This window comes from Dendrobates tinctorius, unplaced genomic scaffold (assembly GCF_039654945.1).
Source record: "Dendrobates tinctorius isolate UK_male_01 unplaced genomic scaffold, ASM3965494v1 ptg000158l, whole genome shotgun sequence".
Lineage (NCBI taxonomy): Eukaryota > Metazoa > Chordata > Amphibia > Anura > Dendrobatidae > Dendrobates > Dendrobates tinctorius.
In genome coordinates this window covers 12,411,103-12,428,591 of record NW_027361825.1, presented here as the reverse complement: position 1 = coordinate 12,428,591, position 17,489 = coordinate 12,411,103, and the positions used below count along the sequence as shown (strand labels likewise).

The window sequence follows — 17,489 nt, the reverse complement described above, 5'->3', positions numbered from 1 at the left end:
GCCCAATACTGTAGTCTACTAACTCCTCCTGGGAGTGATTAAGCTTGGATGAGTAAAGGTTAGAGTAAAATCTGTAAAATCTGCCATATTTTGGGAACATACATTTCACTCCGTGTCCCTTAACTTATACACTCCTCCAAAAAATAAAGGGAACCCTTAAACAACACAATGTAACCCATTGAACCCCATTCGTGATTGAGATTGGGGATTGCAATTCTTCCTGTGAATGAGGAATTCCCAGTAAGTGCGGGTCATAAGCTCACAATGTACTGTATCTCCAAATCAATCTCACTTCTGCACAGTTATGAAGCAACACTGATTAGAAATCAATTTCTCCTACTAGTGTGCAAATGGAACAGACAACAGGTAGAAATGATTGGCAATTATCAAAACAACCCTTATAAAGCAGTGGTTCTGTCACAGTCCATTTCTCTGTTCTCATCCTTTTAGGCTGCTGTTTTGGTCACTTTTGTATTTTGTCATTACTCTCACCCCTAGAGGTAGTGTACAGTAGCGTGAGGCGGTGTCTACAGCCCACAAAAGTTGCTCAGGTAGTGCAGCTCATCCAGGATGACACATCAATGCAAGCTGTGGTAAGAAGGGTAGCTGTGTCTGTCAGCACAGTGTCTAGAGCATGGAACAGATACCACGAGACAGGTCAGTACACCAGGAGATGTGGAGGGGGCCATAGGTGGACAACAACCCAGCAGCAGGACTGTTACCTCATCTTTTGTGCAAGGAGGAACAGAAAGATCATTGCCAGAACCCTGCAAAAATAACCTTCAGCAGGTCACTAACATCCATGTGTCGGCTAAAACTGTCAAAAACAGACTCCATGAGGGTGGTATGAGGGCCCAACATCCAAAAGTGGGTGTTGTGCTTGCAGCCCAACACCATTCAGGGCGATTGGAATTTGCCAGCGAACATCAAGATTAGCAGATTCGACATTGGTTCCCTTAGTTCTTCACAGATTAAAGCTGGTTCACACTGAGCACATGTGACAGAGTCTGGAGACGCCATGGAGAACATTCTGCAGCCTGCAAAATCCTCCAGCATGACCAATTTGGCAGTGGGTCAGTAATGGAGTGGGGAGGCATTTCTTTGAGCCAGAGATACTCTGGCTGCCATTATTTACCGGGATGAGATCCTCAAACCCATTGTTAGACCATATGCTGCTGCAGTGGGCTTGGGTTCCTTCTGATGCATGACAATGCTAGGCCTCATGTGGCTGAAGTGTGTCAGCAGGTCCTGCATGATGAAGGCATTGATGCTATGGACTGGCCTGCCCATTCCCCAGACCTGAATCCAATAGAGCACATCTGGGATATCATGTCTCATTCCATCCACCAATGCCATGTTATGTCACAGACTGTCCAGGATTTGACTGATGCTTTTATCCAGGTCTGGGGGAGATCCCTCAGGAGAACATCGGTATCCTCATCAGGAGCATGCCCAGGCTTTGTAGGGAGGTCATACAGGCCACACACACTACTGAGCATCATTTCCTTGTCTTGAGGCATCTCCACTGAAGTTGGATCAGCCTGTAATTTGATTTTCCATTTTGATTTTGAGTTCCATTCCAAATCCAGAACTCCATGGGGTATTAATTTTGATTTACATTGATCATTTTTATGTTTTATTGTTCTGAAAGCATTACACTATGTAATGAATAAAGATTTGCAACTGTAATATTTCCTTCAGTGATATCTAGGATGTGGCATTATAGTGTTCCCTTTATTTTTTGAGCAGTGTAAATAAATGCATTATCTCATTGCAGCATTGCCAGTTTAGCTAATAAATGACCTGTTTCTTCTCCCTCCTCACAAAACTGTTGCTTTAGAAACATACGCTTATTGTCAGCCTGTTCCTATTGATATCCATGCAATTGCTGCAGGGCCTCCTTCCACTGCACCTGATTGAGCTATTATTGTGTATAAATGTTCCTTCAGTTCGATGTATCTTATTCTCTAACTCCTTTCCCTTTCTTCGCGAGTTCTCTTTCACCATCTATCAGGATCCTGTCAGCGCCGGCGGACTGCCGCGGCTGAGCAGGGTCACTCACCCAGACTACGGGAGGGCCCGGGGTCCGAAACTGCAGGGAAAACTCTGAGCATGGGACCTGCGACACTAAAGTTAGTATAGAGTACCAGGACCTAAGATCATGTGACCACAGGGGGCGTGGCTTAGCGTCCTGCTGCAGTAGATGACTGTAGGATTCTATTACATGAATTCTGGAGTGAAGATTAGGGGAACTCAGGTCAGACAAGCGGGGGGAGGCGTCATACACAGAGAGGGCAGAGTGGTACCAGAGGAGCAAGCAGAGAATAGTCAGAACGTAAGCAATGAGTCATACACAGAGATAGCAACGCGGTACAAGGGAGGCAGTCAGAGAGTAGTCAGGTCCAAGCCAAAAGAGTCATACACAGGAATAGCAGAGCAGAACAAAAGGAACAGGCAGAACTCGTAACAGGGACAGAACCGGGTCAAAACCAAACAAGCATAAAGTATCACAGTCACAAAGCACACCAGGGTCACATACACTCGGCCAAGGATCAGAGTATAAGCGACGAGGAATGAGTCCACAATGAGGCTATAAAAAGCCTCCCAGAATCTGAGTGAGGCCATCCAGATTAACCTCTGAACTACCTAATCCCATGAACTAAGCAGATCATGACACCATCTTTATTAGAATAGTTTAATGAGGGTTGGAGAAGAAATATTGTGTAACAAGGAAATTCTGAGCTGATTTACATACGGGCCTGTTGGAGCATATTCACCTGGAAGGCTTCTGATGACATATAATCTCAGTAACTATACACAGTGCAATGAAACAAAAGAGACATTGTTTGGAACGGTTGTTTTCTACTCTGTTTATTCACTGAAATATCAATCCTCACCTGCAACCGCACACGGCATTTGTCCCCCACTTCCCGCTTGATGCCTGGAGTGCAAACTGCTTTGGGACACGATCTGACATTGTTTATTGAAATAACCCCTGACTGGAACTGTTTGAAGGGGAACGCACTCCCTTTATTTGGGTACATCATGATCATCACTTGTGGGTGTAATGAGATGGGGGGCAGTGCACACTCAGTCCATACTGTTCATATGATGGTATTACTTGGAAAGTTATTTTCAACTTCTATCTTCAGGAGCACAGCGCTCCCCTGCGTCTCCGGCTGCGGTATGCTCCTGATGATTGACAGTTTGGATCTGTGACCCATGACAGCAACATAAAGCAATTTTTTTTTCCCAAAAACTCACAAAGTAAGGTAAATGTTGTCCATCAAAGCAGTCCGTATCAAGAGCCCTATTGGGTGCATCAGAAGTTTTGTTTTCCTTCATTCTATGTTAACCTCACACAGGCCTGTATCACACAGCGCCTCCTGCTCTACAGCTTGCAAACAAAACACTGACACACCCAAACCTCAACTCAAAGTTTAAATGTGAATCGTGGACATAGGCTACTCCCAAAACCTGAAGTAGACTGAGTGATATGCCCCATTATCAAACCTGAAAACCTTTCCATAAATAAAAGCATATGTTGGGTTCTCCAAAAATTCTTGGTAAAATAGTTTGACCAAATCCATACTCTTTTATTCTGCATTGTAATCACAGGTGTTGCTGTGATCACAATGCTCTCCAGCGGGTTCAATATACCTCTATGCATATCCTAGGGCAGTGATGGCAAACCTTTCTGAGACCGAGTGCCCAAACTGCAACCTAAAACCCAATTGTTTATGATGAAGTGCCAACACATGCCAAATTCCCCATCATGATCCCCGTCTTGTAGTAATATGCCCCATCATTGTCCCCTTCTTGTAGTAATATGCCACATCATTATCCCCTTCATGTAGAAATGCCCCATCAAGATCCCCTTCATTCAGAAGTATGCCCCATCATGATCCCCTTAATGCAGAAATATGCCCCATCATGATCCCCTTAATGCAGAAATATGCCCCATCATGATCCCCTTAATGCAGAAATATGCCCCATCATGTTCCCCTTAATGCAGAAATATGCCCCATCATGATCCCCTTCATGCAGAAATATGCCCCATCATGATCCCATTCATGTAGAAATATGCCCCATCATGATCCCCTTCATGCAGAAATATGCCCCATCATGATCCCATTCATGTATAAATATGCCCCATCATGATCCCATTCATGTAGAAATATAGAAATTGCCCATTACACCACCTCCATCATTTCCTCCTCCCCATCACCCCATCGTTGCTCTCTCCCCATCATGCCCATCATTGGCCCACTCTCCATCACTCCCATCATTGGCCCTCTCCCCATCACTCCAATTGTTCTGTCCCCACATAAGGCAAATGAAGATGTGGCTGGTGAATAGGGGCTGGGAGAGGTCCTACCTTAGTTTCCTTAATGCAGGGCAGACAGGACCATATGATGCTCAGCGTCCGGAGAGATAGTGCACACCAGGGATTGTGAAGTCCAGACTTGTTTAATTGGAAATCTGGACATGCAGCGTATAATTGGTAATACAATAGTTTTTCCAGAAATGCAGAGTGTTAACAGCAAGGTGTGACCAACGAAGTGTGGTCGAAAAACTGATGCCTTTCACAGCTCGGTACAAGCATGTCTCTCCCAGGTGAAAGTGAAACTAAGCATGGTTGCAAAGAGGAAGAGAAGTCCTGAACCTTGACCTGGAAGTGAAAGATATGTACAAGAATTAATTAGCTGCAGGCTGCCATACAGAAAAAAGACCAGCAGGTGGCAGCAGAGCAAATGCAGGATGATTATACAGTTGTGGCCAAAAGTATTGACACCCCCTGCAATTTTGTCAGATAATACTCAGTTTCTTCCTGAAAATTATTGCAAACACAAGGCCCGCAGACCATTCCATCAAAGTCTGTATTTCAAAACGTCACTACTTCCCTTCCGAGCCCCGAAGTGTGCCCAAACAGTGGTTTCCCCCCACATATGGGGTACTTGCATACTCAGGAGAAACTGGACAACAACTTTTGGGGTCCACTTTCTCCTGTTACCCTTGTTAAAATAAAAAATTGTGGGCTAAATAATCAATTATGATGAAAAAAAATTATCTTTTATTTTCACAGCTCTGCGTTATAAACTTCTGTGAAGCACTTGAGGGTTCAAAGTGCTTGCGACACATCTAGATAAGTTCCTTAAGAGGTCTAGTTTCCAAAATGGTGTCACTTGTGGGGGGTTTCCACTGTTTAGGCACATCAGGGGCTCTCCAAACATGACATGGCATCCAATCTTAATTTCAGCCAATTCTGCATTGAAAAAGTCAAGCGGCACTCCTTCCCTTTCGAGCTCTGTCGTGCTCATAAATAGTGGTTTACCCCCACATAAGGAGTATCAGCGTACTCAGGACAAATTGCACAACAACTTTGAGAGTCTAATTTCTCCTGTTACCCTTGTGAAAATAAAAATGTTCGGGAGAAAAGATCACTTTTGTGGATAAAATATGATTTTTTATTTTCACAGCTCTACATTATAAACTTCTGTGAAGCACATGGGGGTTCAAAGTGCTAACCACACATCTAGATAAGTTCCTTAACGGGTCTAGTTTCCAAAATGGTGTCACTTTTGGTGGATTTCCACTGTTTAGGCACACCAGGGGCTCTCCAAACGAGACATGACGTCCGTTCTTAATTCCAAGCAATTCTACATTGAAAAAGTCAAACGGCAATCCTTCCCTTCCAAGCTCTGCCATGCGCCCAAACAGTGGTTTACCCCCACATATGGGGTATCGGCGTATTCAGGAGAAATTGCACAACACATTTTTCTGTTCTATTTCTCTTTTTACATTCGTGAAAATAAAAAAATCGGTTCTGAATTAAAATGTTTGTAAAAAAAAAGTTAAATGTTAATTTTTTCCTTCCATATTGCTTCAGTTCCTGTGAAACACGTAAAAGGTTAATAAACTTCTTGAATGCGGTTTTGAGCACCTTGAGGGGTGCAGTTTTTAGACTGGAGTCACTTTTGGGTATTTTCTGTCATGTGAACCCCTCAAAGTAACTTTAATTGTGAAGAGGTCCCTAAAAACAATGGTTTTGTAAATATGGTTGTAAAAATGAGAAATTGCTGGTCAACCCTTTTAACTTCCTAACAAAAAAAAATTGTTACCAAAATTGTGCTGATGGAAAGACATGTGGGAAATGTTATTTATTAAGTATTTTATGTGACATATCTCTCTTATTTAAGGGCATAAAAATTGAAAGTTTGAAAATTGCAAAATTTTAAAAATGTTCACTATATTTCCATTTCTTTCATAAATAAACGCAAGTCATATCGAAGAAATTTTACCACTAACATGAAGTACAATATGTCGTGAAAACATATTCTCAGAATCAGCGGGATCTGTTAAAGCATTCCAGAGTTATAACCTCATAAAGTGACAGTGGTCAGAATTGTAAAAATTGGCCTGGTCATTAAGCTACAAATTGGCTCTGTCACTAAGGTCTTAAGTTGTTCTGAACCCCTTGCCATACAGGTGATAGTGATGAAAAGAATTGTTCCTCCTCAGGAACCCCTGAAGACCCCTCCTTACTGAAGGTACAAAACTGAGGATGGAAGCCATATGCACCAAAAAATGGTGGCTTACTAGTGGACTCACTACGACGATTATTTAAAGCAAACTCAGCTAATGGTAAAAAAGATGACCAATCCACCTGGCTATCTGACAAAAAAAAAACCTGACGTATGTCTCCAGACTTTGGTTTAAATGTTCAGTCTGACCTTTAATTTGAGGATGAAATGCCAAAGAAAATTATAGATACATCCCAAGGTGAGAATAAAATGCTATACAGAATTCAAATAAAAACTGGGTCCCCCGATCTGACACCACATTGGAGGGAACCCTGTGAAGCTTGTCGATCTCGTTGACAAACACCTGAGCCCGGGTCTTAGTGTTAGGAACAGAAGGTAAAACAATGAAGTATGCCATTTTACTAAACCTATCCACCACAACTAAGATAACAGTCTTACCAGAGGAGGAAGGAAGATCTGTAATAAAATCCATGGATAAATGTGTCCATGGCCGATCAGGTATGGTTAATGGTAGAAGAACCCCAGACGACCTGGAGTTAGAAGTTTTACTTTTACTATGGCTTTTTGTGCTTTGGTAAAGAAGGACCGACCCAAATGAAATGCCCGTTTTGAGCACAGAAAAAACACAACTCCGTTTTGCAGTGAGCCTCAAGAGACTCATACTGAGGGGATGCCATTCCTAACTGCATTGGTTTTTCAGAGCACACAGGGAGAACTTCGGTTTTAGGGAGTACCATGGGGTGGCGGAGTCACAACTTGTCTATCCCTGAGAAGTCAATCTATGTGTATGGCCAGAGCCATGGCGACCTCCAATGACTCAGGAGTTTCATAAAACGCTAGTGCGTCTTTTAATTTTTCAGACAGGCTCTGACAAAACTGACTCTTAAGAGCAGAATCGTTCCACTGGTTATCAGTGGCCCATCTACGAAACTGCTCTGCCGGCTGGTCTCCCTGCTGGAGCTTACTTAGCTTAGATTCAGCAAGGGAGACACGGTCCAGACGGAACATCATACACGAGACCTAGAGCCTCAAAAAAAAAAAACCTCAACCCCATGATACATGAGACAGAAATGTAATGTAAATGTGGCGCCCCCAGGAGTATGGTCACCACACTGGCTTTGCCTTCCTCCAGGGGAGGGTAATGCCAGGCTTGGAGGCAATGATGGGTCTCTCTCACAGTCAATCCATACATGCAACGCGGTTCCACTCCAGGCCAGCAGGGGGACCTCTGACCCAGGATTGAGAGGAGGAGTACTCTCTGTGGGCCAGGAGGAGGAAATGGTAGTTAGTCTGCGGAGGGTGAAGTGTGCAGACGTGGAGTGAGAAGCTGGAGGTTGAGCTGCAGGAGGCGAGCTCCCTCAGCTTGAGAGCGCAAGAACTGGAGTCTGGTCTCCACGGTGGTACGGATACTAATGGTCCTGCCACAGATACCAGAGGAGTAGGAGGCTGTAAATGCCCTACTCCAATCTAAGACTTGAGGCACAACAGCAAAACGGATAGAGAGCCGGGAGTGAGCGTCCCTGATCAGGCTACAGCTGTCTGTCATACAAGTGGAGTTCTAGGAACATCTAACAGGAGGAACTTCAGAGTAATTAAGTACTGGAGTGCTTCACACTACACGAGCGCTAGGAAGGAGACTGCACAGCCCGTCTGTGAGAGAGAATCCCTGAGTTGCTTCCAGGCTAGCCTGCTCTGTTACCATCTGTAATCAGGACCCTGGACTGCAGTTATCAAGTAAAGGTACAGAAATTGCACCCCGCTGTGTTTTGTCTGCTTCCTACCCTGTCGGCACTGCTACATCCCCATGCCAACCACCTTTACACTGCCCTGGGGTTACAGCTTCACCTGTGGGGAGCTACACCATCTAAGCTGCAACATACCATCAGCCCCAGAGGATCTGCACGCAGCGTTGGCTAACACCTCACTTGCCAAACACCACAGGTGGCGTCACGAACTTTCCATATAAACTACATTACAAACATCATCCGCCATTGACTTGGGCACCCAGGGCCACGGACCGGGTCACCGCTGCTGTGACACATCCCCCCTGACACCGGTCCGGTACCGAGTACCACACAGCCCTGGGAATGCGACCCATAAACAAGATACGAAGGCAGGAGAGGGATAACAGAAAACCTCTATCTTACAAAAGCACTAACCAACAATAAGGAGGACAAGAGGTACAGGGAGGAATAAATAAGGACCAGGAGACAATTACTCATGTACTAAAGCAAACCACAGGACACCTCTACAACAACTCTATTCCAACCACTTAGCTTTAGCACACAGCACAGGAAGGCAAATCTGTTACTGGCAGGACAAGAAGGTCTGACCAGTTTATATAGGAAGATGTATTGGCCAGATCAGAAGCAGCTGAAATGGAGCTGCATGTTTCTGACCAGCATAGAAAAGGCCATTAACCTTTTCAGCACCAGAAGAAGCTAAATCCATTTGATATGGGATACAAATCACACCATCTGTAAAGAATACCTACTATTCATTACCTGGTGTGACCGTCTAATTCCAGGTCTATCAGGGGAAGTGGAACCCTTGTGACAATTATTCAGTCACAATATATAGGCACTATTTAATAGTTTTATGGCAGTAATATTCAGTCTCTATACAGAGGTATTATTGGTATCATCATACTGTCGCTTTATGGTAGAATCATTCACTCTCCATGTAGAGGTATCATTTAATAATATGACAATATTATTCATTCTCCACATAGTGGTATTACGCAGGTTCTGTATAGAGGTATTATTTAATCATTGTATGGTAATTTTACTCTGTCATTGTACGGATGTATTATTTAGTAATTGTATGGTAGTATTTTCAAGTCTCCATATAGTATGATGTGTATAAAAGGGCACAAGACAAGGATGTTTTCTTTTGCTTTCTTTTCAAACTGTATGAGGAAGAAATAACAAGTAATTTGCATTTTGATGATTCGAGTGTTAAGGTAAAAACAGGCAGAAAAAAACTCAGCAATCTGAGATATGTAACTCATATAATCCTGCTGAGAGTAAGAGGAACTTGGAAAAGCTGGTCTTTAAGTTGAAAGAAGAAAGCGAGGACATGGGACTTTACCTGAACATCAAGAAGACCAAAATCATGACCACCACCAACGAGGAAGCTCATATACAGATCAATACTGGAGTAATAGGGGTGGTTACCAGCTTATTTTTTGGGGGGGCCTTTCTATAATCATAATGGCAGTATGACAAAGATCAACTTTAAATAGCACTGAGGCGTACAGCCACGGTTAGTATGGACCAGGTATGTAAGCGAAAAAGCGTCTCCATCACTATCAAAGACTTCCTAATTATGACATATGGCTATAAGATGTGGACACTCATGAAAGCAGACAGAAAAAGAATTGATGCCTATGAGCTGTAGTGTTGGAGAAAACATCCACAAATTCCGCGGTCAGTGAGGATCACCAACAAAGATGTTCTTGATCATATAAACCCAGAGATGCCTCCAGAAAGCGAGATCACCAGACAGAAACTAACCTACTTTGGACACTAGGTGAGGGAAAATTCACTAGAAAGGGAACTGCTGCTCAGAGCGGTCAGTGGTAAAAGGCAACGGGAGATTGAGGGCCCAATGGATACCATGGAGAATGACGCAGCAATAAACATCAAGCAATTGAAAGAAGCCATGAAAACAAAGAGAACTGGACTGCAGACTATCCAAGGGTTGGATATGACTAATGCAATCAGAATCAAATATAGTGGTACGATTTAGACAATTTAAGGTACTATTCAGTCACTGTACAGAGGTATTATACAATCATGGTATGGCGGTATTATTCAGTTACTGTATGAAGGTGATTTTTTAGTCATTATGAAAATTGATTTTTCTGGCTAACATGGTACTAGAATCTTATTTTTTATTGTTCTTCAAAGTTAAAAATCAGTAGAGGATATTCTATTAAGCCCTTGTTTCCTGGAGAAACAATATGTTGGCAAGCAGAACTTATCAGTGAAATTTACATTGATAAGACCCGGGAGTTCTTGATAAAAAGTTGTGAATCACTAGGAGCTGATTTCATTTAAATCACCTTGATGTTCAGACATTCTTTCAAGAAGTGATCCTGGACAAAGGGTGGAATGAGGAGTTGTAGACTGGAAGTCTTCATGGTACTGACCCTCTGCGCACTCGGTAAGGGGAAACTCGAGCAACGGTTTGGACACTGATTGGTTGTAGATTTTATTTACAGATAAAGGGTTGCCCTATGGGTTTTTGCTTTTCATCATCTTTGGCAAAGCTGTATATGGCCATTTGGGAGGAACAATCAATAATCCATACCATCTACATATTTAGTGGTACAGTAGGTACATTGATGATTTAATATCTGGAATGCCCATTTAGGGAAATTAATGGGGTTTTTGCTGTTTGTGAAAAAAAATGAGGATAATTTGCACTAAACAAGAGAGCACAACAAAAATCAGATTCCTTTCCTGGACTTTTTTTGATGAGAGATAGCATTAATCATGACATTGTTACTAAACTGACAAAACCCAAGCTAGAAACATAATAAGCAAATACCCTGCAGTAAATATGCAAAAGGGAAAAGCAATCCCACTACTTCACGGTGACCCTAATTGGGATAGTCCTAATCTCAAATATTAAAACCTGTTTGTCAAGTAACATGCAGGTGGATAAGGGTTGAGAAGTCCTGAATCCAGCTAGTAGACACACGCGGTCATGGGGAACCACATGAACATAATGTCTTGCTCAAAGAAAAGGCAGGAAACACATTTATATGCACAGGGTGCAAACATGCATGTAACTAAACTGTACAGAAAATCAGTGTTAGGCAATACTATTTTACATGTTAACAGCTGTCATCTGTTAGGCATCAGGTTTCTGCGTCTGCTCTGCAGAAATCTAGAGCCTCACATTCTGCGGTCTCCTGCTGTCTTTCTACTGCAGAGGAGATTACTTTGCAGCAGACCGCTCCAGAGACTAAGTCCCTCTGTGCTCCTACTGGGTATGCTCATGAGACGATCTCCCATTGGAGATCGGGAGTCATGTGCCCAGGTCCTGTTCCAGATCTCATTGGTCCATCTCGGAGATCTGGAAGGTCCCGCATGGCTATAAAAAGCACGCATGGCCATTCCGCCATGCGCTAGTATAGATTATACTCGCTATGTGTGAATGGTGACGGATGTATCATTCTGGTGACTGACTCATTTGAAACCTCTTCCCTCTGATATTACGCATGTGGTTAGGGTTTTAGTTTAGTAGTCAGCACCAGTCAGTGGCAAGCCTTAAGCCACTGTACTCTCCGCACCTCTACGCTAGCGTCCGACATTGCGCTTACCTTCCAGCCTTGTTGTCGAGCGGCAGTGTCCTACGCCGCTCTGCAGTTGCAGCCCCTCTTGGCGCTCGCTGTAGCGACGCCGCACACATGGTAGGTCTAGAAGGACACAGCTCCTCTGTCTTAGGGCCTGCTACTGTGACCAGATACCGTGTGTGCATTTTACTGAACCCTGTGACACTAACAGGTTCAGTGTTCTTTGTGTTTTTGTGTTGCGGCGCCTCTGTGTGTGAACAGAGCCCGCTTTGCGCACTACGGGTGAAGTTGAACTCGTGCGCATTATACCGCCATATTGCGCCTGCCATCACTCAGCAGCGGTTGTAACACCTACTGCACGGTGGACCTCGAGCGGCGAACGCACTTTATTATTATTTTTATTTAGTGCATTCCGCCGTTCCTAATATCATCCAAGTCATATAGTCATAAATCTTCAAATTGGGGAGTTCATTTAATTGAAGAAAAAATGTTTAATTGAACCCCTCTACTAGAAGAGCCATAATGAATAGACTTAAACCTAGAAGTCTCATGGGTGCTTTAAAGAGTACCTATCACTTGCTCTAAACAATTTAATTATATACCTTGGAAAAAATCCTTGATCTCCCCTGATTCTGCTACTTTTCTGTTTTTCATTGTGTGGCTCCATTGCAGAGATAATCATATTTGTTGCTTTTGGAGTGCAGTATGTGAAATCTCTGCTTGCATATCAACTGGGTGTTTCTCCACAGCTAATCACACTACTAGCAGTCTCAGACTGCTATATCAGAAGATGAATGGTCTGGGAGGGAGGGATGAAAGTGAACGCCCCAGACAAAATTCTAAGGAGACACCCAGTTGCACTATAAGCAGAGATTTCACATACTCCAAAAGCAACAAATGTGATTATCTCTGTAATCGAACGATGCAATGCAAAACGGAAAAAAATGGCAGAATCAGGTGAGCTCAGGGATTCTTACAATGCATTTGACTAAATTGATCAGGTGACAGATCCTCTTTAAATAGGACCAAAAAATTTCAGATCGTAAAGAACATATCTGTTCTAGGAGGAATATATCTGTATATAACCTGGTCATCACTTTTTCACTTTTTCCAGTGAGCAGTAATAATAATACAAAAATATATTCCAATTTAGTTTCAAGGAAAATAGAAAAGGCGCTCCAAGTATGTTAACCTCAATATAGGACACAGTGAGCAAAGGATTGTATATGCTCCCCTGCCTGGATTGTGACCTGGCACAGCTGCATATTTGTAAGAATGAAGGGCTGCGGCCTATGATTGGTTATGCAGATTCTTGTTATGTCGCTTCGCTGTTACTATTTTGCTCCTAAAAATCTAAATTATAATTTTTAGGATTTTGTTAGTATTTTGTAAATCCACCTTTGGCTTTTAGCACTGCCTGAATCCTCCTTGGCTGTGCTTAATCAGATTCAAGCAGGTCTTGATCGAAATTTGATCCCGGGTCTCTTCTACACATTCCCAAAGTTGGTGTCTACTGGTTGACTCACTTAGGTATGTAAACAGTGTTTTCTTCAACTCTACACTCAAGTGTTGGATTGGGTTGATGTCTGGACGTCTGTGTTCTCACTATTGTGAAGCAGACCACCTCCACTGCCGTGTTTCTTTCACCAGAGCTGATGTACAATAATAAATTATATTGTGGTACCATGTTAGCCAGAAAAATCGATGTGAATACTTTTACGCCCAATGATGACAAAAGTATTCGCAGGGTGATACCTTTATTGGCTAACCAGAAAATAATGTTTGCAAGCTTTCAGAGCACAGTGGCTCCTTCTTCAGGCATGATAACAAAATGATGATACTAATCAAAGTCAAGCTGTTAATGAAAAAGATAAATCTGTGGACAAATACAGACCTGTGACAGCTGCTCACCTTCCATTGCGGCCCAGCGGCTCTTGCCCCCTCCCCTCAAGGTTCCACCATTCAGCCTATGATTTCACTATATCACACCTGGTGCGCGGAGTCTCAGACTAAATGCTGAACAGAGTGGAAAAGCACATCGGGGAAACAAGGCAAGGTGAGTATTAGTTATTTATTATTTTAAACGTCATGATGTTTTACGAGTGGCCGGGCCATGGAACCCATAATACTGTGTGTGGAGGGTAATCAGGGTCATCATACTGTGTGTGGAGGACTGTCAGGATCATCATACTGCATGTTGAGGGCTGTCAGGGTCATCATAATGTGTGTGGAGGGTAATCAGCGACATCATACTGTGTGTGGAAGGCTGTCAGGGTCATCATACTGTGTGTGGAGGGCTGTCAGGGTCATCATACTGCACGTGGAAGGCTGTCAGGGTCATTATACTGTGCGTGTATGGCTGTCATGGTCATCATACTGTGTATGGATGGCTGTCAGGGTCGTCATACTGCATGTTGAGGGCTGTTAGGGTCATTATACTGTGTGTGGAGAGCTGTCAGGGTCATCATACTGTGTGTGGAGGGCTGTCACGGTCATCATACTGCAAGTTGAGGGCTGTCAGGGTCATCATAATGTGTGTGGAGGGTAATCGGCGTCATCATACTGTGTGTGGAAGGCTGTCAGAGTCATCATACTGCACGTGGAGGGCTGTCGGGGTCATCATACTCTGCGTGGACGGCTGTCATGGTCATCATACTGTGTGTGGAGGGCTGTCAGGGTCGTCATACTGCATGTTGAGGGCTGTTAGGGTCATTATACTGTGTGTGGAGAGCTGTCAGGGTCATCATACTGTGTGTGGAGGGCTGTCAGGATCATCATACTGCATGTTGAGGGCTGTCAGGGTCATCATAATGTGTGTGGAGGGTAATCAGCGTCATCATACTGAGTGTAGAGGGATGTCAGGGTCATCATACTGTGTGTGGAGGGTAATCGGCGTCATCATACTGTGTGTGGAAGGCTGTCAGGGTCATCATACTGTGTGTGGAGGGCTGTCAGAGTCATCATACTGCACGTGGAGGGCTGTCTGGGTCATTATACTGTGTGTGGAGAGCTGTCAGGGTCATCATACTGTGTGTGGAGAGCTGTCAGGATCATCATACTGCATATTGAGGGCTGTCAGGGTCATCATAGTGTGTGTGGAGGGTAATCAGCGTCATCATACTGAGTGTAGAGGGATGTCAGGGTCATCATACTGTGTGTGGAGGGTAATCGGCGTCATCATACTGTGTGTGGAGAGCTGTCAGAGTCATCATACTGCACGTGGAGGGCTGTCGGGGTCATCATACTCTGCGTGGACGGCTGTCATGGTCATCATACTGTGTGTGGAGGGCTGTCAGGGTCGTCATACTGCATGTTGAGGGCTGTTAGGGTCATTATACTGTGTGTGGAGAGCTGTCAGGGTCATCATACTGTGTGTGGAGGGCTGTCAGGATCATCATACTGCATGTTGAGGGCTGTCAGGGTCATCATAATGTGTGTGGAGGGTAATCAGCGTCATCATACTGAGTGTAGAGGGATGTCAGGGTCATCATACTGTGTGTGGAGGGGAATCGGCGTCATCATACTGTGTGTGGAAGGCTGTCAGGGTCATCATACTGTGTGTGGAGGGCTGTCAGAGTCATCATACTGCACGTGGAGGGCTGTCTGGGTCATTATACTGTGCGTGGACGGCTGTTATGGTCATCATACTGTGTGTGGAGGGCTGTCAGGGTCGTCATACTGCATGTTGAGGGCTGTTAGGGTCATTATACTGTGTGTGGAGAGCTGTCAGGGTCATCATACTGTGTGTGTGGGCTGTCAGGATCATCATACTGCATGCTGAGGGCTGTCAGGGTCATCATAATGTGTGTGGAGGGTAATCAGCGTCATCATACTGAGTGTAGAGGGATGTCAGGGTCATCATACTGTGTGTGGAGGGTAATCGGCATCATCATACTGTGTGTGGAGAGCTGTCAGAGTCATCATACTGCACGTGGAGGGCTGTCGGGGTCATCATACTCTGCGTGGACGGCTGTCATGGTCATCATACTGTGTGTGGAGGGCTGTCAGGGTCGTCATACTGCATGTTGAGGGCTGTTAGGGTCATTATACTGTGTGTGGAGAGCTGTCAGGGTCATCATACTGTGTGTGGAGGGCTGTCACGGTCATCATACTGCATGTTGAGGGCTGTCAGGGTCATCATAATGTGTGTGGAGGGTAATCAGCGTCATCATACTGAGTGTAGAGGGATGTCAGGGTCATCATACTGTGTGTGGAGGGTAATCGGCGTCATCATACTGTGTATGGAGGGCTGTTAGAGTCATCATACTGCACGTGAAGGGCTGTCTGGGTCATTATACTGTGTGTGGACGGCTGTCATGGTCATCATACTGTGTGTGGAGGGCTGTCAGGGTCGTCATACTGCATGTTGAGGGCTGTTAGGGTCATTATACTGTGTGTGGAGGGCTGTCAGGATCATCATACTGCATGTTGAGGGCTGTCAGGGTCATCATACTGTGTGTGGAGGGTAATCAGCGTCATCATACTGAGTGTAGAGGGATATCAGGGACATCATACTGTGTGGAGGGTAATCGGAGTCATCATACTGTGTGTGGAAGGCTATCAGGGTCATCATACTGTGTGTGGAGGGCTGTCAGGGTCATCATACTGCACGTGGAGGGCTGTCGGGGTCATCATACTCTGCGTGGACGGCTGTCATGGTCATCATACTGTGTGTGGAGGGCTGTCAGGGTCGTCATACTGCATGCTGAGGGCTGTTAGGGTCATCATAATGTGTGTGGACGATAATCAGCGTCATCATACTGAGTGTAGAGGGATGACAGGGTCATCATACTGTGTGTGGAGGGTAATCGGCGTCATCATACTGTGTGTGGAAGGCTGTCAGGGTCATCATACTGTGTGTGGAGGGCTGTCAGGGTCGTCATACTACATGTTGAGGGCTGTTAGGGTCATTATACTGTGTGTGGAGGGCTGTCAGGGTCATCATACTGAGTGTAGAGGGATGACAGGGTCATCATACTGTGTGTGGAGGGTAATCGGCGTCATCATACTGTGTGTGGAAGGCTGTCAGGGTCATCATACTGTGTGTGGAGGGCTGTCAGGGTCGTCATACTACATGTTGAGGGCTGTTAGGGTCATTATACTGTGTGTGGAGGGTTGTCAGGGTCGTCATTATACTGTGTGTGGAGGGCTGTCAGGGTCATCATACTGCATGTTGAGGGCTGTTAGGGTCATTATACTGTATATGGAGGGCTGTCAGGGTCATTATACTGTATATGGAGGGCTGTCAGGGTCATTATACTGTGTTGGAGCCCTCATACTCTGTGGGAGACATTGTGGCAACATCATAATGTGTGTGGGCGTCACTGTAGAGGCACCGTACTTTGCTGGAGTCACTGTGTCATCATACTGTGCATGTGGGGGTGCTGTGAAGAAATTCATTATGCTTCTATCATACTGTGTGGTGAAAGGACATTTTTGGGGACCTCATAGTCTATTGGGGCCTTGAAACGATTATCGTAGTGATACGATGCCCTTGGTTTCTCTTAGCCACCATATCCCGTTTGCTTTGTTTTATTTTTCTTGGCATCAGCTTCTTGTACTCACGGATATTTATCAGCTTGTTGTAACAAGGTTGTCATAAGACCTGCCTATTACTAATTTCACTGAACGTTAATTAT

At 44.4% G+C, this 17,489-nt stretch overlaps 1 protein-coding gene across 2 annotated transcripts in view; it reads right to left on the bottom strand.

The window, feature by feature from the left end:
* LOC141051863 (uncharacterized) overlaps positions 1-17,489 on the bottom strand; it is a 144,962-nt gene that overhangs the window by 63,353 nt on the left and 64,120 nt on the right. Inside the window, exon 1 of one of the 2 annotated variants that reach the window (XM_073548971.1) lies at positions 4,379-4,631. The exons of the other annotated variant lie outside the window; for it this stretch is intronic. The gene's annotated coding sequence lies outside the window, so the exon portion shown is untranslated. Of the gene's footprint in view, positions 1-4,378; positions 4,632-17,489 lie in introns of those variants that run through there. 2 annotated transcript variants of the gene reach the window in all.